A 26970-nucleotide genomic window follows, 5' to 3' on the forward strand; every position below is an offset into this window, starting at 1 on the left:
CTCTACCGATTCCCCCGGTTGCTGCCTGCGGGATCCCAGGAGGTGTCTGGCGTAAATCGTATTCACTGGGCACTTGTATTGCCTTTTAGCAGGTCGAGAGCTGCCGTGTACGTAGTAGCGTCCCGGATGAGTGTATCTACTTGAGGGCTCACCTGGGCGGTCAGAACTTTTAATTTGTTCTCCTCCGATGTCACGGCAGAGGCTTCTAGGAAGGATTCAAAGCAGCTCAGCCAGTGTTCGAAATTGGTAGCTGAACCCGCCGCTTGAGGGTCGAGGTCCAGGCATGCTGGTCTGAGGGCTCACAGCAACGCCTGCTGCTGTTGCTGTTGTTGCTGCTCAGGTCCCGACATTTTAATTTTAGTTAATAAAATTGATACGCTTATCAATTATTCCATAAAAGGCGATGAATTAGGATAGTAATGAAAAGGTTTTTATTAACTAAAGAGCAGAGCATGCCTCTCGTGGGCGACTGGTCCCAAGAAGGAAGTGGGCTGCCGAGCAGCCACATTTATACCAGGTCACGTAAGCGGAGCCAGCTGAGGCATGCATTGGTACACAGTGAGTAGCAAGAGGTAACAATGTGCCAATAACGATAACAGTAGTGAACCACAGTGAACAACAATGAAAACAATAACAGTGGTTTACCACAGCTGTGTTGGTATGTCGGGCAATAATCATCACGAAAAGACATTCATGATATTGAAGAATTGAATTCTGACACTAAACAGTAGGCAGGACCAGAGAGTGGAAGGGTGTAGAAGATGGGGAAAGGAATATTAAAATGTGAATGAGGCCTGATTTCTGAAGCCATTAACTGCACCGATGGTGGAGATCGATGTTTACGGGGCGTGCTGTGTTTGTTTTTCAGCGCCACGTCCTTTTCTACTATGAGTGAAAATTGTAAGGACAGTTTTTCACGCTCTGCTGGTGTTGAGCTCTTGTTATCGAGGATCCGCCCTACATCTCACCCTGGAGGCTTTGAACCCGCTCCCCCGCTCTGCTCCCGGGGACTTTAAGCGAATGAGCAGTAATTTGCTGAAAAGCGCCGATGCGCCGCTCCCTCCATTCTCCTTCATTGCAAATCCAAAATCTGAAGATTATGAATCTTTAAAGAATTAATTACTGGCAGAAATAAGGTCTGAAATCAACAGATAGAACTTAAAGACATTTTAGATACAAACAACAAAAGGGGTCAGTGTTCGAAACGCTGTTTAAATTACAGGGAGAGTTTATTCTTTAAGTCTGTTCAATTGTTTGTTCAGTAACAGCAGATATCATCGTTCTAATATCACGCATCTATAAATCACTCCAATAAATTACGGAATCGTTATTTCACTGAATCGTTAGGGAAAGCTCACTGGAGTCGTGATTACCAGTATCCTGAAGGTAAGGCGAACCAAATTCTAGAGAACGAATTGACCCCGGAATAAAATAATCCCGTTAGCAACCCTCTGCTTCCCGGTTACAATAAACAGACAAGGGTTCAATCCCACCGGTCTCTAAAAGCAGAACCATGTAGCTATGTAGCTCGGGGTGTTTCCATTCACTGACAGCCAGCTCACCACCTACCGGTCTCACAGCACCACTGGGGCCACTAGGAAGTGAGGTGAGAGCATCCTGAGACACGACAGCAGATTATTGAGGGCGGGGACTCGAACGGGTGTCTTCAAATATCCAACACTCTCTTTTACAGAGCGGACAGCGACAATGCGGCTACTCAGCATCTGGGTTGTGTGGGGGGCATTTCTGACAGGTAATTGTGGACCAAACACATTTCAGCTTTTCTCTCATTTCTAACATGTTTGAATCTGAATTTTAAACACCCGTCGGTCTGATCTTTTCCTGTTTGAACATGTTTTTCAGACCTGAGTCTTGGAGATTCTGTCACTCAGCCGCTGTCCTCAGGAGTTAAGTCAGAAGGAGAAGCGGTGACTTTAAACTGTACCTATGATACTACACAGAGCAGCTATTACTTATACTGGTACCGGCAACACCCAGACACACAGCCCGTGTATATACTGTGGAAACACTCGGGCGGTGCTGAAGATAAAGCAGAATTTGCTAAAACCCGTTTCTCTGCTGAGCTCCAGACCCCGACTAAATTCACCAGTTTAACCATCTCGGGGCTACAGCTGACTGACGCTGCCGTGTATTACTGCGCCCTGAGACTCACAGTGATGGAAAGCAGTCAGAGCCCTGTACAAAAACTGCCATTGGACTGTAGGGCGGAGCTCCTGTCTGTAGGGGTTGTGTAGAATCGCGGCAGATGCAGCCACAATGAGCAGCGCGCTTTCAGGCGCCCAAACACACGCCGAGAGGAAACCAGATTAACCTCAGATCAAACTGTCACACAACTGTTTCCAGGAGCGGCCGAGAAAACAAACTGCAGAATCCAATCGGCCCGAAAGATCGATCACAGAATGAACCGATCGGTTAAACTGTCCTTTCTGCTTCTGATCAGCTGTTTTCCCTTAAAGTTATGGATCGAGTACTAAAAGGTGTCAGTTAAATAATATTAACACTTTAGTTTGAACACGACATGATTGGACTAATCCTTACCGACAATAAGCACCCCAAACACAACCCAGGCACTGAATAGCCACATCCACATCAATGGGGCGGAAGTGGAAAGGGTGGCCAGCTTTAAGTTCCTCGGAGTCCACATCACGGTAGACCTCTCCTGGTCCCTCAACACCTCCTCTCTGGTGAAGAAGGCCCAGCAGCGCCTATATTTCTTGAGGAGGCTGAAGGGATGTAATCTGTCACCCCCGATCCTCTCTAACTTCTACCGCTGCACTATAGAGAGCATCCTGACAAACTGTATCACGGTATGGTACGGCAGCTATAGCTCCCATGACCGGAAAGCCCTGCAGCGGGTAGTCAAAACTGCCCAACGCATTACCGGCACCTGGCTACCGACCATAGAACATATATATCAGAAACGCTGCCTACGGAGGGCACGGTCCATCATCAAAGACCCTACCCACCCCAGTCACAGTCTGTTCGCCCTCCTACCATCTGGAAGACGCTACAGATGCATTCGCACCCGTACGACCAGATTTAGGAACAGCTTCTTTCCCAGGGCTGTCATCCTACTGAACTCCACAAATAAACACTAAAGCCTGCACATCTGCCGATGCACTTTATTATGGTCATATTTATGCTAATATATATGTACAAATGTATGTTGAAATGTTAAGTGTCCCAATCCAAATTGTACACTCTCGGGAGCCGCAAGCCTACATTTCGTTGTACTGCACTTGTGCACTAACAATGACAATAAAAGTTGATTTGATTTGATTTTTTTTCACTTGAGTCCGAACCAGTCGCTCCCGTTAAAAGCCCAATCCCGGACCGGAATAGACCTCGTCAGTGGTTCCTATTGGTTCAAGGTCACTCCCCAGTGATGTCTGGGTTTCTTTTTACATTCACTCCGATAATACGAACCAGGTACTGTGCGGTCCGCCCGGGGTGCTGACTGTACCAGAACACATAAGTTCTACTGTCGCTTGATTTCAAGGTGCAGGTTAGAGTGACATTATTTTCCTCTTCAACCGTCATTTCAGGGACCGGCTGTTCCACTGTGTCTTGGTGGCTCCATTCTAGCATGAAATAATAGCAATACTCACCACCATCATCATCATCTCAATCAACATATTCATCGTCATTTCACCAATAATAACATCGGGGTTACAGGAGTCAGGGGGAGAATTCATTTTTACTGGGAAAGAAATACTTACTGAGAAGTGATATAATGATGAGGAGCGGTGCGATACGGTTCTGCATGATTTCCCTGAGTCTGTAACTCTGCTGTCCGGAAAAGACTTTGTCGGAGCAGAAATAAAGAACCCCACCAACTGCACTGCTGATCCAACCAATGCCAAACAAGGAACAGAGGCCGCTGTCTCTCCAATAACACGGGGCTGGCAAGGCGGGTCAGAGCGAGAGCAGCAAACGGAAGCTGTGGGTGGGGCTGCGAATTCAGGGCTCTGTGTAACCGCAGAAAGTGCGCGGTGTCGCTCAGCTGCACTCGGAGCTGATGGAACGGAAAGGGCGATGGTTGGGTCTCGAGAAGCCTGTGGTAAACCTGCTACTGCTCACTGAGACAGTGACTGGGACCAAATAGAGTGAGACGGAAATGAAGGAAGTATAAGAAATACAGTGTTTAATCAGCTATAATATAGGTTTTTGAGACACAATATCTGACTCACGTGTTTTTATATATGATCAACAAATGCTAATTCCCCTCAATCACCTCATACTAAATCGATATAACAGAATCCGCCAGCAGAGGGAACCAAACTGAAGCAGCGGGCTTAGAAAGTCACGTGATGCAAACGCCAAAGCCAATCGGTAGTCTGAGTGACGTCATAACGAAGTCAGCCCCCTGCGGTGTGCGGGTGGAACAATGAGCTGAACAGCCCGGATTACCGCTCTCCTCAATCTCTGCCTCATTCCAGTCCAATTCATTGCGACGGATCGAGTCACTCGTGTTGCTAATAATACTTGCGGCTGTGCTCGACAGTAAGTACTGGATGATATAAAATAACACACGTTAACCGATTGATGCAAAGATCTTGTGTAAGGATTTAATGCAATTACTCATGAGAAATATCCACATGATGGGCAGCTGGGTAGATGGGAGGCTAGAGACACAAGTTTAGATCGATCCAGTTTAACCGTCTGCTGTTTTGTTCCCTATCTTCACAGGCGGACTATGTGCAGATCCAGCAACACAGTCTCTGGTGACAATCGCCGTGTCAGAAGAGAGTTCGGTGCAGTTAGATTCCGAATATACAGCCCCGAATATTTACACTATGCAATGGTACCGACAGAAACCGGCACAGCATCCAAGCTGGATAATTAGCAAACTAGTAGCACATAAGGGTGAAGAAGTCTCAGGAGAATATCTGGCGGATTCTAACACATCTAGAAAGCACGGTTACTTCAATATAAGTGGCTTGAGTGTGGAGGACGGGGCGGTCTATTACTGTGCAGTGAGGCATAGCGTCAGATACAAGCAAAGGCCCCGTACACAAACCTCAGCGAGTATTTACAGCTCCATTAAATGTTCTTTGTGTTTGTATCTGTGGTTTACTTTGACCTCAAGCCCACAGAGACCAAAGACTGTCAGGTTTCTGTATCAAAGATGATATGGTTGTCTTTGTCCTTGACCAAATCAGCGGAGATCTGATCAGGGAAATCTGGTGACTTGTCTCCCTGTCCCGAGCAATATCTCGTCAGTAAATATCACGGAGATTACCAGGAATACTAGTTGGACCAGTGGAGGTAGGGAAACCTATCGTATGTGGTGAAACTACAGCTGAGTATCAGGGTCTGTTCTTCCACAACCGTTCATTCAGACGGATCCTGGGACACTGAGTCTGCGCCACTCGTTCATGTAACAAAACACAGACTGTCAGTCTGGCAGTAAAGATAACCCACGAAACATTTAAACACAGACTCACTGGGCAGCACGACCATTATTATCAGTAAGGAATATGTGTGCACATGATGCCTGGTTTTGAGTTCGACAGAAAATAGAAGCATTTTTATAATATGTTGACCCTTCTCGTCTGATATTAAAGAGAAAACTGAATTCAGGAGCAGGCTTCACTTACTGGGAGATTGGTGGTGGCTCCCATTGTTAGAAAACACTGAGCGCTCTGATAATGGCACAGCCTGCAGTTGTTGTAAAGTTTGTGCTGATCTTTGCTGCATTGTGTCTCCACCGCACAGAAATAGGTGGTGGTGTCTGTCACTCGAGCGTCGCTAACAGTCAGAGCACTGCGCTTCTCTACTGAACTGAACCGAGCCGGGATCCTGCTCTGATCGCTGGTAGCGGTCGCCAGGTGCTGCACGGTTCGCCTCGGGTATTGTCTGTACCATTGTAGGATCCGTCCTAAGATTGTGGTGGAACAGGTCAACGATGCAGTGTGTCCCTCGGGAACAACCACTGACTCGGGAGACTGCCATACCTCTTCACTGCCAGTGGCACCTGAGAAGAGTATGTAGATATAATCTAATCTAATTAATACAGCGCAGTTGATTATAATTAATACAATACAATTTAATATAATATAACATAACATAACATATCATAATAAAATATAATACAATACTGTAGAATATAGTATACAATACAATATAACACAATACAATGTAATATAAGATAACATGATATAATATTACATAATATAATATAGTACAATATAATAAAATACAATATGTAGCATAACATAATCTAACATAACATAATAATATATCAATAAATATTATGTATCTACGATGTAAAATATTCCAGATAAACAGCGATTGTGACCACACCACTAAGAAATTCAGGGAGATAATCACTAAAGTGAAGCTCCGCTTAATGTCGGATCCTATCGATCTGTGTAATTTGACTGTCGGCAGATCTAGGCCGAGAGAGGCCCCTGACTGAGCTGCAGCTCGCTGACAGCGCCGTGTACTACTGTGCACTGAGGCCCGCAGTGAGAAGGGCCTCGGGACACCTTGTGCAGAAACCGCGTTCTGTGAGATCAGCTCAAAGGAGATACTTTAAACCCAGACACCAGATGGCGCTGACAGAGCGCGGATTCCCACCGCCGGTCACCTTACACCAACCAATACGTACTGACACTTTCTCAACATAAATTAACGTGAAATTGTTTTTTTACATCATATTAATGCTCATTAATGTCATGCAATCCCTTACAGTTTATTAATTTCACAAGTTAGTTTAGTGTTAATGATCAGTGTGCCTGCAGAACCTTGGGATCGTTTGCAGTGTGTTCTATTTCCCAGCGCTAGTCTCAACCCCTGGTTTTAACACACATCACTGTTGAAGTTTTCGGTAATTATTGAATAATATAATAATTCAGCAATTCATGTCGCGAGCCTGCGTGCCCCGTATTTGTAACGAATGTGCAAATGGCGCAACCCTTATAGAGAGGCAGAGTTATATCATATGCGAAGGGGCCATTATTGTTCAATTCAGTTCCTCACAGGTGGATCTCACGTGTGACAACACCGCCCGCGGAAGCCCCGCCCGCGCAAGCCCCGCCCACAGCTTCGGTTTGCTGCTCTCGCTCTGACCCGCCTTGCCTGCCCTGTGTTATTGGAGAGATTGCTGCCTCTGTTCCCTGTTTGTCATTGGTTGAATCATCTGTGCAGTGGGACGGTGATCTGCATTTCTGCTCCGACAGAGGATTTCCCGGACTGCAGCGTTACAGACTCAGGGAGCATCATGCGGAAGCGTCTCGCACCGCTCCTCATCATTACATCACTTCTCAGTAAGGATTTCCTCCCCAGTGAAAATCCATTCTCCTCCTGACTGCTGTAACCCAGCTGTGATAACTGGTTAGATGATCCTGAGGATGATGATGGTGATGATAATGGTGATGTTGATGATATGACTGTTACTATTATTCTATGTTAGAATGGAGCCACCAAGACACAGTGGAACAGCCGATCCCTGAAATGACGGTTGAAGAGGAAAGTAATGTCACACTCACCTGCACCTTGAAAACAGGCGACAGAAGCCCTTATCTGTTCTGGTACAGTCAGCAGCCCGGGCAGCCTCCACAGTACGTGATTCATCTTATGAAAGGGATAATAAACTGGAACCCCGACTTCACTGACCGATTCTCTTCTACGTACCATCGAACTACCAAGATTACCGAGCAAACGATCGGCAAAGCCCTGATCTCCAACATCGCCGTGTATGTCTGTGCCATGAGCCCCACACTGCTGCAGAGATATTGCGGATCCCGTACAAAAAACCACACTGAAAGTTCCAGTTAGTGCTCACCAGGGGGCGCTCTCACACCCATAAACAGCAGCGACAATTCAGCCTCCACAGTGACAGTCACAGGGACATTCTTAAAAGGGCAAAAAACACAATACTCAACAACACCAGGTGAACTCCACTGGCGTAATTATATTGGTGATTTCAACTCCCATTTATAATTTTAAAAAACTTCACAAATCCATAGGTGGCGCCTTACCTACCCTCATGTCTTTCGATGCCCTTTCCCTGCCTGTCCCTTCTCATGCCTTGTCTCTGCTCCTCACCCGTAATCCTCTGAACTTCCTTCAACCAGTCTTTAGTTTAACGATGTAAAACCTTTGCTGCTTCTCTGTACATTTATTCAGAACCGCTCCAACACAACTTCCCATAAACAGAAACTGCAGACAGGTCAGTGAGCAAACACGGGATTTCTCACCCTGTTCACAGACATCTGTACAGTTCTCAGAATATCCACCAGAGGGCGGAAGGTCACAATATTTATTCTTTTGACCCAGGCCCCGGGCAGTGAGTTAAAAGCTGTTTCTCCAAACGTTGTGTCTATTTTGGAATGAATTGAAGATTAATATTTGAAATCCACAATGCGCTGTTGATACGCTTATCAATTATTCCATAAAAGGTGATGAATTAGGATAGTAATGAAAAGGTTTTTATTAACTAAAGAACAGAGCATGCCTCTCGTGGGCGACTGGTCCCAAGAAGGAAGTGGGCTGCCGAGCAGCCAACTTTATACCAGGTCACGTAGGCGGAGCCAGCTGAGGCATGCATTGGTACACAGTGAGTAGCAAGAGGTAACAATGTGCCAATAACGATAACAGTAGTGAACCACAGTGAACAACAATGAAAACAATAACAGTGGTTTACCACATTCACCCCTTGTTTAAAATTGAGTCCGGCGGGGTGAAGTGTGCCAAAAGTTCATGTAGGTAAGTCTATCAGGAGGCCTTGTATGCCATCCTGTTCTTCGTAGCAGCGGCGGCGGTGGTGCAGTATCCAACGTCGAATCTGGTGTCTGAGTGGTCAACGAAGGGTCCTGGGGCTCCGGCATGCCGTCTACAGGGGTTGGGTTGGGAGAAGTGGTGGGGAATAACGGTGGTGATTCAGGGGCACCCAGGGTGCGAGGTCTCGTATGGAGACCGTGTCCTCCCGCCCGTCTGGGTATGCCACGTAGGCATACTGGGGGTTGGCGTGTAGGAGGTTCACCCTCTCGACCAGGGGGTCCGTTTTATGGGTCCTCACGTGCCTCTGCAGTAGGACGGGCCCAGGAGAAGTCAGCAATGTCGGTAGCGAGGTTCCCGATGTGGACTTCCTGGGGAAAACGAACATTTGCTCATGAGGGGTGGCATTAGTGGCAGTACAAAGCAGTGACCGGATGGAGTGGAGCGCCGCAGGGAGGACCTCCTGCCAGCGAGAGGTCGGAAGGCCCTTAGATTTCTCTCTTTCCACCTGGCCGTTCCCCCGGGGGTTGTAGCTGGTGGTCCTGCTCGTAGCAATAACTCTCGTGAGCAGATACTGCTGAAGTTCGTCGCTCATGAAAGAGGAGCCCCGGTCGCGATGTATATAGCTAGGGAACCCGAACAAGGCGAAGAGGTCATTCAGGCATTTGATGACCGTGGTACTGGTCATGTCTGGGCAAGGGATGGCAAAGGGAAAACAGGAGTGCTCATCAACTATGTTGAGGAAGTACACGTTGCGGTCAGAGGAAGGGAGAGGCCCCTTAAAGTCGATGCTCAAGCGCTCGAAGGGGCAGGTAGCCTTGATCAGGTGTGCTCTGTCTGGCCTATAAAAATGCGGTTTGCATTCGGCACAGGTTTGGCAGTTCCTGGTCATAGTCCTGACCTCCTCGATGGAGTAGGACAGGTTGTGGGCCTTAATGAAGTGGCAGAATCTGGTGGCCCCGGGGTGGCAGAGGTCATTGTGGAGGGTCCGCAGTCTATCAACCTGCACATTGGCGCATGTACCTCATGATAGAGCATCTGGGGGCTCATTGAGTTTCCCGGGCCGGTACAAGCTATTGTAATTGTAGGTGGAGAGTTCAATTCTCCACCTCAAGATCTTGTCGTTCTTGATTTTGCCCCTCTGCTTATTATTGGACATAAAAGCAACAGAACGCTGGTCAGTGAGAAGGGTAAATCGTTTTCCGGCCAGGTAATGCCTCCAGTGCCGCACCACTTCCACAATAGCCTGGGCCTCCTTTTCGACAGAGGAGTGTCGAATCTCGGGGCCCTGGAGGGTCCTTGAGAAAAAGGCCATGGGTCTCCCCGCCTGGTTAAGGGTTGCAGCTAGGGCGAAGTCGGACGCATCGCTCTCCACTTGGAAAGGGATGGACTCATCCACTGCGTGCATTCTGGCCTTCGCAATATCACTCTTGATAAGAGTGAAGGCGGCACCCACCTCTGATGTCAGGGGGAAGGAGGTGGACTTGATGAGGGGTCTGGCTTTGTCTGCATAGTTGGGCACCCACTGAGCGTAGTAAGAGAAAAACCCCAGGCATCTCTTCAGTGCTTTTTGGCAGTGGGGGAGGGGGAGCTCCATAAGGGGGCGCATTCTGTCGGGGTCGGGCCCAATGACTCCATTCTCCACTATGCAGCCGAGGATGGCAAGGCGCTTGGTGTGAAACATACATTTCTCCTTATTGTATGTTAGATTCAGCCACTGGGCCGTACGGAGGAATTTCGCTAGATTAACGTCATGGTCCTGCTGGTCGTGGCCGCAGATGGTGACGTTATCCAGATAGGGAAAGGTGGCCTGCAGCGCGTTCTGGTCGACCATCCGGTCCATCTCCCTTTGGAAGACCGAAACCCCGTTGGTGACGCCGAAAGGAACCCTAAGGAAGTGGTAGAGGTGGCCGTTTGCCTCGAAGGCAGTATACTGGCTGTCCTCATGGTGGATAGGGAGTTGGTGGTATGCTGACTTAAGGTCAATGGTGGAGAATACCCTGTATTGCGCAATCTGATTGACCATATCAGATATGCGGGGAAGGGGGTATGCGTCCAGCTGGGTGTACTGGTTTATGGTTTGCCTGTAGTCAATGACCAGGTGGCGTTTATCGGCGGTCTTAATGACTACAACCTGGGCTCGCCAGGGGCTGGTGCTCCCTTCGATAATGCCCTCCTTCAGGAGCCGCTCCACCTCAGCGCTAATAAAAGCTCTGTCCCCGGCACTGTACCGCCTGCTCTTGGTAGCGATGGGTTTACAGTCATGGGTGAGGTTAGCGAACAGGGGAGGGGGGGGACTTTGAGTGTGGAAAGACTGCAAGTGGTGCGCGGCGGGTGATTTACAAACTGTTGGTTGCAGACTGTGAGTGGGGGGAGGGGTCCACTGTATGCCAATGTGACACTTTTGAGGTGGCACTGAAAATCCAACCCTAGCAGAACGGCAGCGCAAAGACGGGGCAGGACAAGAAGTTTAAAATTTTTAGATTCGGTGCCCCTAACCGAAAGGGTCACCACACCATAGCCGCCGACGTCCGTTGAATGAGACTTGGACGCCATAGAAATCTGATGGCGCGTTGGCAGGATGGTGAGGGAGTTTAAATTAACTGGGCCCTGTCTCTGTTTATATTACACTTGACCCTGTCTCTGTTTAAATTACACTTGACCCTGTCTCTGTTTATATTACACTTGACCCTGTCTCTGTTTACATTACACTAGGCCCTATCTCTGTTTATATTACACTAGGCCCTGTCTCTTTTTATATTACACTTGACCCTGTCTCTATTTATATTACACTACACCCTGTCCCTGTTTTTATTACACTTGACCCTGTCTTTGTTTATATTACACTACACCCTGTCTCTCTTTATAATACACTAGACCCTGTCTCTGTTTATCTTACACTAGACCCTGTCTCTGTTTATAATACACTAGGCCCTGTCTCTGCTTATATTACACTAGACCCGGTCTGTGTTTGTATTACACTAGACCCTGTCTGTGTTTGTATTACACTAGACCCAGTCTCTGTTTATATTACACTAGGTCCTATCTCTGTTTATATTACACTAGACACTGTCTCTGTTTATATTACACTGGACCCTGTCTCTGTTTATATTAAAGTAGACCCTGTCTCTGTTGATATTAAACTAGACCCTGTCTCTGTTTATATTACACTAGACCCTGTCTCTGTTTATATTACACTAGACCCTGTCTCTGTTTATATTACACTAGTCCCTGTCTCTGTTTATCTAAGACCAGACCCTGTCTCTGTTTATATTACACTCCACCCTGTCTCTGTTTATATTACACTAGACCCTGTCTCTGTTTATATTACACTAGACCCTGTCTCTGTTTATCTAAGACCAGACCCTGTCTCTGTTTATATTACACTCCACCCTGTCTCTGTTTATATTACACTAGACCCTGTCTCTGTTTATATTACACTAGTCCCTGTCTCTGTTTACAATACACTAGACCCTGTCTCTGTATATATTACACTAATCCTTGTCTCTGTTTATATTACACTAGACCCTGTCTCTGTTGATATGACACTAGACCCTGTCTCTGTTTATATTACACTAGGCCATGTCTCTCTTTATATTACACTAGACCCTGTCTGTGTTTATATTGCACGAGACACTGCCTCTGTTTGTATTACACTAGACCCTGTCTTTGTTTATAATACACGAGGACCTGTCTCTGTTTATATTACACTAGGCCCTGTCTCTGTTTATATTAAACTAGATCCTGTCTCTGTTTATATTACACTAGACCCTGTCTGTGTTTATATTACACCAGACTCTGTCTCAGTTTATATTACACAAGGCCCTGTCTCTGTTTATATTACACTGGACCGTGTCTCTGATTATATTACACTGGACCCTGTCTCGGTTTATATTAAACTAGACCCTGTCTCTATTGATATTAACTAGACCCAGTCTCTGATTATATTACAATAGACCCTTTCTCTGTTTATATTACACTAGACCCTGTCTCTGTTTATATTACACTGGACCCTGTCTCTGTTTATATTACACTACACCATGTCACCTATTTTTATTACACTAGATCCTATCTCTGTTTATATTACACTAGACCCTGTCTCTGATTATATTTCACTAGGCCCTGTCTCTGTTTATATTACACTAGGCCCTGTCTCTGTTTATATTACACCAACGCATGTCTCTGTTTATATTATACTGGACCCTGTCTCTGTTTATCTAAGACCAGACCCTGTTTCTGTTTATATTACACTAGACCCTGTCTCTGTTTATATTACACTCGACCCTGTCTCTGTTTATATTACACTAGTCCCTGTCTCGGTTTATAATACACTAGGCCCTGTCTCTGTTTATATTAGACTAGACCCAGTCTCTGTTTATATTACACTAGACCAGTCTCTGTATATATTACACTAGGCCCTGTCTCTGTTTATATCCCCAATCCCTGTCTCTGTTTATATTACACTAGACCCTGTCTCTGTTTATATTACACTAGACCCTGTCTCTGTTTAAATTACACTGGGCCCTGTCTCTCTTTTTATTACACGAGACCCTGCCTCTGTTTATATTACACTTGACCCTGTCAATGTTTATGTTACACTAGACCCTGTCTCTGTTTATATTACACTAGACCCTGTGTCTGTTTATATTACACTAGGCCCTGTCTCTGTTTAGACTACACTAGACCCTGTCTCTGTTTATATTACACTGGGCCCTGTCACTATATTCATTATACTGGGCCGTGTCTCTGTTTAAATTGCACTAGACCCTGTATCTCTCTATATTACACGAGACCCTCTCTCTGTTTATATTACACTAGACCCTGTCTCTGTTTATAATACACTAGACCCTGTCTCTGTTTATATTACACTAGATCCTGTCACTGTTTATATTACACTCGACCCTGTCTCTGTTTATATTACACTAGATCCTGTCTCTGTTTATATTACACTAGACCCTGTCACTGTTTATATTACACTAGACGCTGTCTGTGTTTATATTACACTAGACCCTGTCTCTGTTTGTATTGCTCTGGACCCTGTCTCTGTTTGTATTAAACTAGACAGTGTATATGTTTATATAACACTACACCTTGTCTTTGTGTATATTATACTAGACCATGTCTCTGTTTAAATTAACTGGGCCCTGTCTCTGTTTATATTACACTTGACCCTGTCTCTGTTTAAATTACACTCGACCCTGTCTCTGTTTATATTACACTTGACCCTGTCTCTGTTTATATTACACTTGACCCTGTCTCTGTTTATATTACACTAGGCCCTGTCTCCGTTTGTATTACACTAGGCCCTGTCTCTGTTTATATTACACTTGACCCTGTCTCTGTTTATATTACACTAGACCGTGTCCCTGTTTTTATTACACTTGACCCTGTCTTTGTTTATATTACACTACACCCTGTCTCTGTTTATATTACACTACACCCTGTCTCTGTTTATATTACACTAGACCCTGTCTCTGTTTATCTAAGACCAGACCCTGTCTCTGTTTATATTACACTCCACCCTGTCTCTGTTTATATTACACTAGACCCTGTCTCTGTTTATATTACACTAGTCCCTGTCTCTGTTTATAATACACTAGGCCCTGTCCCTGTTTATATTAGACGAGACCCAGTCTCTGTTTATATTACACTAGACCTGTCTCTGTATATATTACACTAGACCCTGTCTCTGTTGATATTACACTAGACCCTGTCTCTGTTTAAATTACACTGGACCCTGACTGTATTTATATTACACTGGACCCTGTCTCTGTTTATATTACACTAACCCCTGTCTCTGTTTATATTACACTAGGCCCTGTCTCTGTTTATATTACACTAGACCCTGTCTCTGTTTAAATTGCACTGGACCCTGTCTCTGTTTATATTACACTAGACCCTGTCTCTGTTTATATTACACTAGACCCTGTCTCTGTTTATATTACACTAGACCCTGACTCTGTATATATTACTCTAGTTCATGTCTCTATTTATATTACACTGGGCCCTGTCTCTGTTAAAATTGCACTAGACCCTGTATGTTTCTATTACACTAGACCCTGTCTCTGTTTATATTACACTAGGACATGTCTCTCTTTATATTACACTAGACCCTGTCTGTGTTTATATTGCACTAGACACTGCCTCTGTTTGTATTACACTAGACCCTGTCTTTGTTTATAATACACGAGGACCTGTCTCTGTTTATATTACACTAGGCCCTGTCTCTGTTTATATTAAACTAGATCCTGTCTCTGTTTATATTACACTAGACCCTGTCTGTGTTTATATTACACCAGACTCTGTCTCAGTTTATATTACACAAGGCCCTGTCTCTGTTTATATTACACTGGACCGTGTCTCTGATTATATTACACTGGACCCTGTCTCGGTTTATATTAAACTAGACCCTGTCTCTATTGATATTAACTAGACCCAGTCTCTGATTATATTACAATAGACCCTTTCTCTGTTTATATTACACTAGACCCTGTCTCTGTTTATATTACACTGCACCCTGTCTCTGTTTATATTACACTACACCATGTCACCTATTTTTATTACACTAGATCCTATCTCTGTTTATATTACACTAGACCCTGTCTCTGATTATATTTCACTAGACCCTGTCTCTGTTTATATTACACTAGGCCCTGTCTCTGTTTATATTACACCAACGCATGTCTCTGTTTATATTATACTAGACCCTGTCTCTGTTTATCTAAGACCAGACCCTGTTTCTGTTTATATTACACTAGACCCTGTCTCTGTTTAAATTACACTAGACCCTGTCTCTGTTTATATTACACTCGACCCTGTCTCTGTTTATATTACACTAGTCCCTGTCTCGGTTTATAATACACTAGGCCCTGTCTCTGTTTATATTAGACTAGACCCAGTCTCTGTTTATATTACACTAGACCAGTCTCTGTATATATTACACTAGGCCCTGTCTCTGTTTATATCCCCAATCCCTGTCTCTGTTTATATTACACTAGACCCTGTCTCTGTTTATATTACACTAGACCCTGTCTCTGTTTAAATTACACTGGGCCCTGTCTCTCTTTTTATTGCACTAGACCCTGCCTCTGTTTATATTACACTTGACCCTGTCAATGTTTATGTTACACTAGACCCTGTCTCTGTTTATATTACACTAGACCCTGTGTCTGTTTATATTACACTAGGCCCTGTCTCTGTTTCGATTACACTAGACCCTGTCTCTGTTTATATTACACTGGGCCCTGTCACTATATTCATTATACTGGGCCCTGTCTCTATTTAAATTGCACTAGACCCTGTATCTCTCTATATTACACGAGACCCTCTCTCTGTTTATATTACACTAGACCCTGTCTCTGTTTATAATACACTAGACCCTGTCTCTGTTTATATTACACTAGATCCTGGCACTGTTTATATTACACTAGACCCTGTCTCTGTTTATATTACACTAGATCCTGTCTCTGTTTATATTACACTAGACCCTGTCACTGTTTATATTACACTAGACAGTGTATCTGTTTATATAACACTACACACTGTCTCTGTGTATATTATACTAGACCATGTCTCTGTTTAAATTAACTGGGCCCTGTCTCTGTTTATATTACACTTGACCCTGTCTCTGTTTAAATTACACTAGACCCTGTCTCTGTTTATATTACACTTGACCCTGTCTCTGTTTATATTACACTTGACCCTGTCTTTTATTATATTACACTCGGCCCTGTCTCTGTTTATATTACACTAGGCCCTGTCTCTGTTTATATTACACTTGACCCTGTCTCTGTTTATATTACACTAGACCGTGTCCCTGTTTTTATTACACTTGACCCTGTCTTTGTTTATATTACACTACACCCTGTCTCTGTTTATATTACACTACACCCTGTCTCTGTTTATATTACACTACACCCTGTCTCTCTTTATATTACACTACACCCTGTCTCTGTTTATAATACACTAGACCCTGTCTCTGTTTATATTACACTAGGCCCTGTCTCTGTTTACAATACACGAGGCCCTGTCTGTGTTTATATTACACTAGACCCTGCCTGTGTTTATATTACACTAGACCCAGTCTCTGTTTATATTACACTGGGCCCTGTCTCTGTTTATGTTACACAAGACCCTGTCTCTGTTTATATTACACTAGACACTGTCTCTGTTTATATTACACTAGACCCTGTCTCTGTTTATATTACACTGGACCCTGTCTCTGTTTATATTAAAGTAGACCCTGTCTCTGTTGATATTAAACTAGACCCTGTCTCTGTTTATCTTACACTAGACCCTGTCTCTGTTTATCTAAGACCAGACCCTGTCTCTGTTTATATTACAGTCGACCCTGTCTCTGTTTATATTACACTAGTCCCTGTCTCTGTTTATAATACACTAGGCCCTGTCCCTGTTTATATTAGACTAGACCCAGTCTGTTTATATTACACTAGACCTGTCTCTGTATATATTACACTAGGCGCTGTCTCTGTTTATGTTACACTAATCCCTGTCTCTGTTGATATTACACTAGACCGTGTCTCTGTTTAAATTACACTGGACCTTGACTGTATTTATATTACACTGGGACCCTGTCTCTGTTTATATTATACTAATCCCTGTCTCTGTTTATAATACACTAGGCCCTGCCTCTGCTTATATTACACTAGACCCTGTCTCTGTTTAAATTACACTGGACCCTGACTCTATTTATATTACACTGGACCCTGTCTCTGTTTATATTGCACTAGACCCTGTCTCTGTTTATATTACACTAGACCCTGTCTCTGTTTATAATACACTAGACCCTGTCTCTGTTTATATTACACTAGATCCTGGCACTGTTTATATTACACTAGACCCTGTCTCTGTTTATATTACACTAGATCCTGTCTCTGTTTATATTACACTAGACCCTGTCACTGTTTATATTACACTAGACAGTGTATCTGTTTATATAACACTACACCCTGTCTCTGTGTATATTATACTAGACCATGTCTCTGTTTAAATTAACTGGGCCCTGTCTCTGTTTATATTACACTTGACCCTGTCTCTGTTTAAATTACACTAGACCCTGTCTCTGTTTATATTACACTTGACCCTGTCTCTGTTTATATTAAACTTGACCCTGTCTTATATTATATTACACTCGGCCCTGTCTCTGTTTATATTACACTAGGCCCTGTCTCTGTTTATATTACACTTGACCCTGTCTCTGTTTATATTACACTAGACCGTGTCCCTGTTTTTATTACACTTGACCCTGTCTTTGTTTATATTACACTACACCCTGTCTCTGTTTATATTACACTACACCCTGTCTCTGTTTATATTACACTACACCCTGTCTCTCTTTATATTACACTACACCCTGTCTCTGTTTATAATACACTAGACCCTCTCTCTGTTTATATTACACTAGGCCCTGTCTCTGTTTACAATACACGAGGCCCTGTCTGTGTTTATATTACACTAGACCCTGCCTGTGTTTATATTACACTAGACCCAGTCTCTGTTTATATTACACTGGGCCCTGTCTCTGTTTATGTTACACAAGACCCTGTCTCTGTTTATATTACACTAGACACTGTCTCTGTTTATATTACACTAGACCCTGTCTCTGTTTATATTACACTGGACCCTGTCTCTGTTTATATTAAAGTAGACCCTGTCTCTGTTGATATTAAACTAGACCCTGTCTCTGTTTATCTTACACTAGACCCTGTCTCTGTTTATCTAAGACCAGACCCTGTCTCTGTTTATATTACACTCGACCCTGTCTCTGTTTATATTACACTAGTCCCTGTCTCTGTTTATAATACACTAGGCCCTGTCCCTGTTTATATTAGACTAGACCCAGTCTGTTTATATTACACTAGACCTGTCTCTGTATATATTACACTAGGCGCTGTCTCTGTTTATGTTACACTAATCCCTGTCTCTGTTGATATTACACTAGACCGTGTCTCTGTTTAAATTACACTGGACCTTGACTGTATTTATATTACACTGGGACCCTGTCTCTGTTTATATTATACTAATCCCTGTCTCTGTTTATAATACACTAGGCCCTGCCTCTGCTTATATTACACTAGACCCTGTCTCTGTTTAAATTACACTGGACCCTGACTCTATTTATATTACACTGGACCCTGTCTCTGTTTATATTGCACTAGACCCTGTCTCTGTTTATATTACACTAGACCCTGACTCTGTTTATATTACACTAGTTCATGTCTCTATTTATATTACACTGGGCCCTGTCCCTATTTATATTACACTGGGCCCTGTCTCTGTTTGTATTACACGAGGCCTTGTCTCTGTTTATATTACACTAGACCCAGTCTCTGTTTAAATTACACTGGACCCTGAATCTATTTATATTACACTAGACCCTGTATCTGTTTATATTACACTAGACCCTGTCTCTGTTTATATTACACTAGTCCCTGTCTCTGTTTATATTGCACTAGACCCTGTCTCTGTTTCTATTACACGAGACCCTGTCTCTGTTTATAATACACCAGACCCTTTCTCTCTTTGTATTACACTAGATCCTGTATCTGTTTATATTACACGACACCCTGTCTCTGTTTATATTACAGTAGACCCTGCCTCTGTTTATATTACACTACACTCTGTCTCTGTTTATATTACACTAGACACTGTCTCTGTTTATAATACACTAGACCCTGTCTCTGTTTGCATTACTCTAGACTCTCTGTCTGTAATTAATATCACACTAAATCCTGTTTCTGTTTACGTTACACTCGACCCTGCCTCTGTTTATATTACAGTAGGCCCTGTCTCTGTTTATATTATACTAGACCCTGTCGCAGTTTATATTACACTTGACCCTGTCTCTGTTTATATTACACGACACCCTGTCTCTGTTTATATTACACTTGACCCTGTCTCTGTTTATATTACACTACACCCTGTCTCTGTTTATATTACACTAGACCCTGCCACTGTTTAGATTACACTACACCCTGTCTCTGCTTATATTACACTACACCCTGTCTCTCTTTATATTGCACTACACCCTGTCTCTGTTTATAATATAGACCCTGTCTCTGTTTATAATACACTAGGCCCTGTCTGTGTATTTTTTACACTGGACCCTGTCTGTGTTTATATTACACTAGACGCGGTCTGTGTTTGTATTACACTAGACCCTGTCTGTTTTTATATTACACTAGACCCAGTCTCTGTTTAAATAACACTCGGCCCTGTCTCTGGTTATGTTACACAAGACCCTGTCTCTGTTTATAATATACTAGGCCCTGTCTCTGTTTATATTACACTAGACCCTGTCTGTGTTTATATTACACTAGACCCTGTCTCTGTTTGTATTGGTCTAGACCCTGTCTCTGTTTGTATTAAACTAGATACTGTGGCCTGGAAATTGGGTTTTGGCTTAGCCGGGGCTTTAGCGCCGGAAATTAGTGCCGGCGCTAAGTCCCCTGCGCGCGCCAAAAATTCAGTGGCGCCGCGCCCAAACGGCTGCCGGCGCTACTGAAGGGTCTTAGCGCCTGGAAAAGGGCGCTAACTGCCGTTTCGCGCCGGAATTCCGGCGCTGCGGCACCCGATGCGGTGCGGCAGGCTGGGGAAGTGCAGGCCTCCTCCTTCCGTTAAGGAGGAGCTGCCTGCACCCGGCCGCGGCCCGCGCAAATCTGCTTAAAAATGAGCCCGGCACCTCGGACAAGTGCCGGGCTTGCATCTGTTCCGGGGGGGGTGGGAGAGAAGTCCGGGAAGGGAGCTGCGGCAGGCGGCCGGCGGGAAAGCGGCCGGCCGCCGCGGGGCCTTTAATGCGCCGGCGCTAACTGCAGTAAGGCACCTCTGACAAAACGCTGGTTGCGGCTGCCACGGGCGAGGCGGCCGCAACTCAATTTCGGAGTTCGGGCGGGTTACCACGGCAACCGGGACGCTGCGCGCACCGATGACGTCATCGGTGCCGGCGCAGCGCTACCGGAGCAACGCCGATTTAGGGCCCCAGGGAATTTCACTACTGGCCATAACTCCGGCGCAAGGCCCTCTAGCGCCTCAAATGAGGCGCTAAGGCTACTGAATTTTCAGCCGTGTATCTGTTTATATGACACTCCACCCTGTCTCTGTGTATATTATACTAGACCCTGTATCTGTTTAAATTACACTGGGCCCTGTCTCTGTTTATATTACACTTGACCCTGTCTCTGTTTAAATTACACTAGACCCTGTCTCTGTTTATATTACACTTGACCCTGTCTCTGTTTATATTACACTTGACCCTGCCTCTGTTTATATTACACTACACCCTGTCTCTGTTTTTATTACACTTGACCCTGTCTCTGTTTATATTACACTACACCCTGTCTCTGTTTATATTACACTAGGCCCTGCCTCTGTTTATATTACACTACACCCTGTCTCTGTTTATATTACACTACACACTGTCTCTCTTTATATTACACTAGACCCTGTCTCTGTTTATAATACACCAGGCCCTGTCTGTGTTTATATTACACTGGACCCTGTCTGTGTTTATATTACACTAGACCCGGTCTGTGTTTGTATTACACTAGACCCTGTCTGTGTTTATATTACACTAGACCCAGTCTCTGTTTATATTACACTAGAACCTGTCTCTCTTTATATTACACTAGACCCTGACTGTTTATACTACACTAGGCCCTGTCTCTGTTTATGTTACACAAGACCCTGTCTCTGTTTATATTACACTGGACCCTGTCTCTGTTTATATTAAAGTAGATCCTGTCTCTGTTGATATTAAACTAGACCCTGTCTCTGTTTATATTACACTAGACCCTGTCTCTGTTTATCTAAGACCAGACCCTGTCTCTGTTTATATTACACTAGACCCTGTCTCTGTTTATATTACACGAGACCTGTCTCTGTATATATTACACTAGGCGCTGTCTCTGTTTATGTTACACTAATCCCTGTCTCTGTTTATATTACACTAGACCCTGTCTCTGTTGATATTACACTAGACCCTGTCTCTGTTTAAATTACACTGGACCCTGACTCTATTTATATTACACTGGACCCTGTCTCTGTTTATATTACACTAATCCCTGTCTCTGTTTATATTACAGTAGTTCATGTCTCTATTTATATTACACTGGGCCCTGTCCCTATTTTTATTACACTGGGCCCTGTCTCTGTTTGTATTACACTAGGCCTTGTCTCTGTTTATATTACACGAGACCCTGTCTCTGTTTAAATTACACTGGACCCTGACTCTATTTATATTACACTGGACCCTGTCTCTCTTTATATTACAATAGACCCTGTCTCTGTTTATATTACACTAGACCCTGACTCTGTTTATCTTGCACTAGTTCATGTCTCTATTTATATTACACTGGGCCCTGTCCCTATTTTTATTACACTGGGCCCTGTCTCTGTTTGTAATACACTAGGCATTGTCTCTGTTTATATTACACTAGACCCTGTCTCTGTTTAAATTACACTGGACCCTGAATCTATTTAGATTACACTAGACCCTGTATCTGTTTATATTACACTAGACCCTGTCTCTGTTTATATTACACTAGTCCCTGTCTCTGTTTATATTGCACTAGACCCTGTCTCTGTTTATATTACACTAGACCCTGTCACTGTTTATATTTCACTAGACCCTGTCGCTTTTTATATTACACTAGACCTTGTCTGTGTTTCTATTACACTAGACCCTGTCTCTGTTTATATTACACGACACCCTGTCTCTGTTTATATTACACTAGACCCTGCCTCTGTTTATATTACACTACACTCTGTCTCTGTTTATATTACACTAATCCCTGTCTCTGTTTATATTACACTAGGCCCTGTCTCTGTTTAAATTACACTGGACCCTGACTCTATCGGCTGAAAATTCAGTAGCCTTAGCGCCTCATTTGAGGCGCTAGAGGGCCTTGCGCCGGAGTTATGGCCAGTAGTGAAATTCCCTGGGGCCCTAAATCGGCTTTGCTCTGGTAGCGCTGCGCCGGCACCGATGACGTCATCGGTGCACGCAGCGTCCCGGTTGCCGTGGTAACCCGCCCGAACTCCGAAATTGAGTTGCGGCCGCCTCGCCCGTGGCAGCCGCAACCAGCGTTTTGTCAGAGGTGCCTTACTGCAGTTAGCGCCGGCGCATTAAAGGCCCCGCGGCGGCCGGCCGCTTTCCCGCCGGCCGCCTGCCCGAAGCTCCCTTCCCGGACTTCTCTCCCACCCCCCCCCGGAACAGATGCAAGCCCGGCACTTGTCCAAGGTGCCGGGCTCATTTTTAAGCAGATTTGTGCGGGCCGCGGCCGGGTGCAGGCAGCTCCTCCTTAACGGAAGGAGGAGGCCTGCACTTCCCCAGCCTGCCGCACCGCATTGGGTGCCGCAGCGCCGGAATTCCGGCGCTAAACGGCAGTTAGCGCCCTTTTCCAGGCGCTAAGACCCTTCAGTAGCGCCGGCAGCCGTTTGGGCGCGGCGCCACTGAATTTTTGGCGCGCGCAGGGGACTTAGCGCCGGCACTAATTTCCGGCGCTAAAGCCCTGGCTAAGCCAAAACCCAATTTCTAGGCCTATTTATATTACACTGGACCCTGTCTCTGTTTATATTACACTAGACCCTGTCTCTGTTTATATTACACGAGACCCTGACTCTGTTTATATTACACTAGTTCATGTCTCTATTTATATTACACTGGGCCCGGTCCCTATTTTTATTACACTGGGCCCTGTCTCTGTTTGTATTACACTAGGCCTTGTCTCTGTTTATATTACACTAGACCCTGTCTCTGCTTAAATTACACTGGACCCTGACTCTATTTATATTACACTAATCCCTGTCTCTGTTTATATTACACTAGTTCATGTCTCTATTTATATTACACTGGGCCCTGTCGCTATTTTTATTACACTGGGCCCTGTCTCTGTTTATATTACACGAGACCCTGTCTCTGTTTAAATTACACTGGACCCTGAATCTATTTATATTACACTAGACCCTGTATCTGTTTATATTACACTAGACCTTGTCTCTGTTTATATTACACTAGTCCCTGTCTCTGTTTATATTACACTAGACCCTGTCTCTGTTTATATTACACTAGACCCTGTCACTGTTTATATTACACTAGACCCTGTCGCTTTTTATATTACACTAGACCCTGTCTGTGTTTCTATTACACTAGACCCTGCCTCTGTTTGTATTACTCTAGACCCTGTATCTGTTTATATTACACAACACCCTGTCTCTGTTTATATTACACTAGACCCTGCCTCTGTTTATATTACACTACACTCTGTCTCTGTTTATATTACACTAATCCCTGTCTCTGTTTATATTACACTAGGCCCTGTCTCTGTTTAAATTACACTGGACCCTGACTCTATTTATATTACACTGGACCCTGTCTCTGTTTATATTACACTCGACCCTGTCTCTGTTTATATTACACGAGACCCTGACTCTGTTTATATTACACTAGTTCCTGTCTCTATTTATATTACAGTGGGCCTTGTCCCTATTTTTATTATACTGGGCCCTGTCTCTGTTTATATTACACTAGGCCCTGTCTCTATTTATATTACACCAGACCCTGTCTCTGTTTAAATTACACTGGACCCTGAATCTATTTATATTACACTAGACCCTGTCTCTGTTTATATTACACTAGACCATGTCTCTGTTTATATTACACTAGACCCTGTCACTGTTTATATTACACTAGACCCTGTCTCTTTTTATATTACACTGGACTCTGTCTCTGTTTGTATTACTCTAGACTCTGTCTGAAATTAATATCACACTAGATCCTGTTTCTGTTTACGTTACACTCGACCCTGTCTCTGTTTATATTACACTAGACCCTGTCTCTGTTTATATTACACTAGACCCTGTCTCTGTTTATATTACACTAGACCCAGTCTCTGTTTATATTACACTAGACCCTGTCTCTGTTTATATTACACTAGACCCTGTCTCTGTTTATATTACACTAGACACTGTCTCTGTTTATATTACACTAGACCCTGTCTCTGTTCATATTACTCTAGACCCTGTCTCTGTTTATATTACACTAGACCCTGTCTCTGTTTATATTACACTAGACCCTGTCTCTGTTTATATTACACTAGACCCTGTCTCTGTTTATATTACACTCGGCCCTGTCTCTGTTTATATTACACTAGACCCTGTCTCTGTTTATATTGTTCTCGGCCCTGTCTCTCTTTATTTTACACTAGATCCTGTTTCTGTTTATGTTACACTCGACCCTGTCAAGGTTTATATTACACTAGACTCTGTCTCTGTTCATATTAAACCAGATCATGTCTTTGTTTTTAATACACTGGTGTAGCGGTTCGTGTAGATCGCCACTAATTAAGAGAGTTTGAGTTCGACGAACTATTAACAAGTTGTTTATTTACAGGAACAGACTAATTACATCAGGTAAGATGGCTGACTGTAGGAGCACCATGGTATCGGTCTTGTCGCAGCGGGGACTCCACGAGAACTGAGTTCGCAGTCCTGTGGAGAGCATGATGATGTACTCGCGTTCATTTTGTGACTTCATCACGTTTTTTGCGTTTTCCGTGCTAAGGGAGTCGCGTGATGCGCGTCGTTGCGTCGCTGGCCGTTGACGCCGAAGTCGGGAGCGGGAGCTGGATGCCAGGCTGAGCTGGTGCTTGCCGCGGGAGCGGAAGATCGCATCACTCCCGTCCGCTGGCCGATGCAGTCGAAGACGCTAGGCCGGGCTGTGCCAGCGGCCGTCCAGGAAAGCCGAGTCGGGCCGTCAACCGCCGCACGCACGTCACGTCGTACGTGACGTCAGCACCCTAAGGCGCGTCTTAAAGGGGCAATGGCCCCAACAGGTAAGTTAAAAGGGTAACGGCCCCAAAAGGTTAGTTAAACATACAGTAAGGTAAGTTAAAGAAATTATGTGTCTTTATGTAAGGTACAACCGATGGTACCGCCACACTGATTTATATTACACTACGTTCTGTCTCTGTTTATATTACACTGGACCCTCTCTTTATATTACACTAGACCCTGTCTCTGTTTATATTACACTGGAACCTGTCTCTGTTTAGATTACACGAGACTCTGTCTCTGTTGATATTAGACTGGACCCTGTCTCTTTTTATAATACACTAGACCCCATCTCTGTTAATATTACACTGGACACTGTCTCTGTTTATATTACACTAGACCCTGTCTCTGTATATATTACATTAGACACTGTCTCTGTTTATATTACACTAGACACTCTCTCTGTTGAGATTACACTTGACCCTGTCTCTGTTGATATTACACTAGACACTGTCTCTGTTTATATTACACTGGGCCCTGTCCCTGTTTATATTACACTAGACCCTGTCTCTGTTTATATTACACTAGACTCTGTCTCTGTTTATATTACACTAGACCATGTCTCTGTTTATATTACACTGGGCCCTGTCCCTGTTTATATTACACTAGACCCTGGCTCTGTTTATATTACTCTAGACCCTGTCTCTGTTTATATTACACGAGACACTGTCTCAGTTTATAATACACTAGTCCCTGTCTCTTTTTATATTACTCTAGACCCTGTCTCTGTTTATATTACACTAGGCCCGTCTCTGTTTACATTACACCAGACTCTGTCTCTGTTTATATTACACTAGACCCTGTCTCTCTTTATATTACACTAGACCCTGTCTCTCTTTATATTACACGAGACCCTGTCTCTGTTTTTATTGCACTAGTCCCTGTCTCAGTTTACATTACACTAGACCCTGTCTCTGTTTATATTACACTAGACCCCATCTCTGTTTATGTTACACTAGACCCTGTCTCTGTATATATTACACTAGAGCCTGTCTCTGTATATATTACACTAGAGCCTGTCTCTGTTTATATTACACTAGACCCCATCTCTGTTTATGTTACACTGGACCCTGTCTCTGTATATATTACACTAGACCCTGTCTCTGTATATATTACATTAGACACTGTCTCTGTTTATATTACACTAGACACTCTCTCTGTTTATATTACACTTGACCCTGTCTCTGTTGATATTACACTAGACCCTGTCTCTGTTTATATTACACTGGGCCCTGTCCCTGTTTATATTACACTAGACCCTGTCTCTGTTTATATTACACTAGACTCTGTCTCTGTTTATATTACACGAGACCATGTCCCTGTTTATATTACACTAGACCCTGGCTCTGTTTATATTACTCTAGATCCTGTCTCTGT

The 26970-nt window shown here is 44.0% G+C and overlaps 1 pseudogene; it reads left to right on the forward strand.

Annotated features, from left to right (window-relative positions):
• Nucleotides 1-1707: 1707 nt before the first annotated feature.
• Nucleotides 1708-26970, forward strand: part of LOC147118707 (uncharacterized) — a 107853-nt pseudogene continuing 82590 nt past the window's right edge.

This window comes from Somniosus microcephalus, chromosome 4, assembly GCF_052327205.1.
Source record: "Somniosus microcephalus isolate GS21.2 chromosome 4, FLI_Smic_1.0, whole genome shotgun sequence".
NCBI classification, from domain to species: domain Eukaryota; kingdom Metazoa; phylum Chordata; class Chondrichthyes; order Squaliformes; family Somniosidae; genus Somniosus; species Somniosus microcephalus.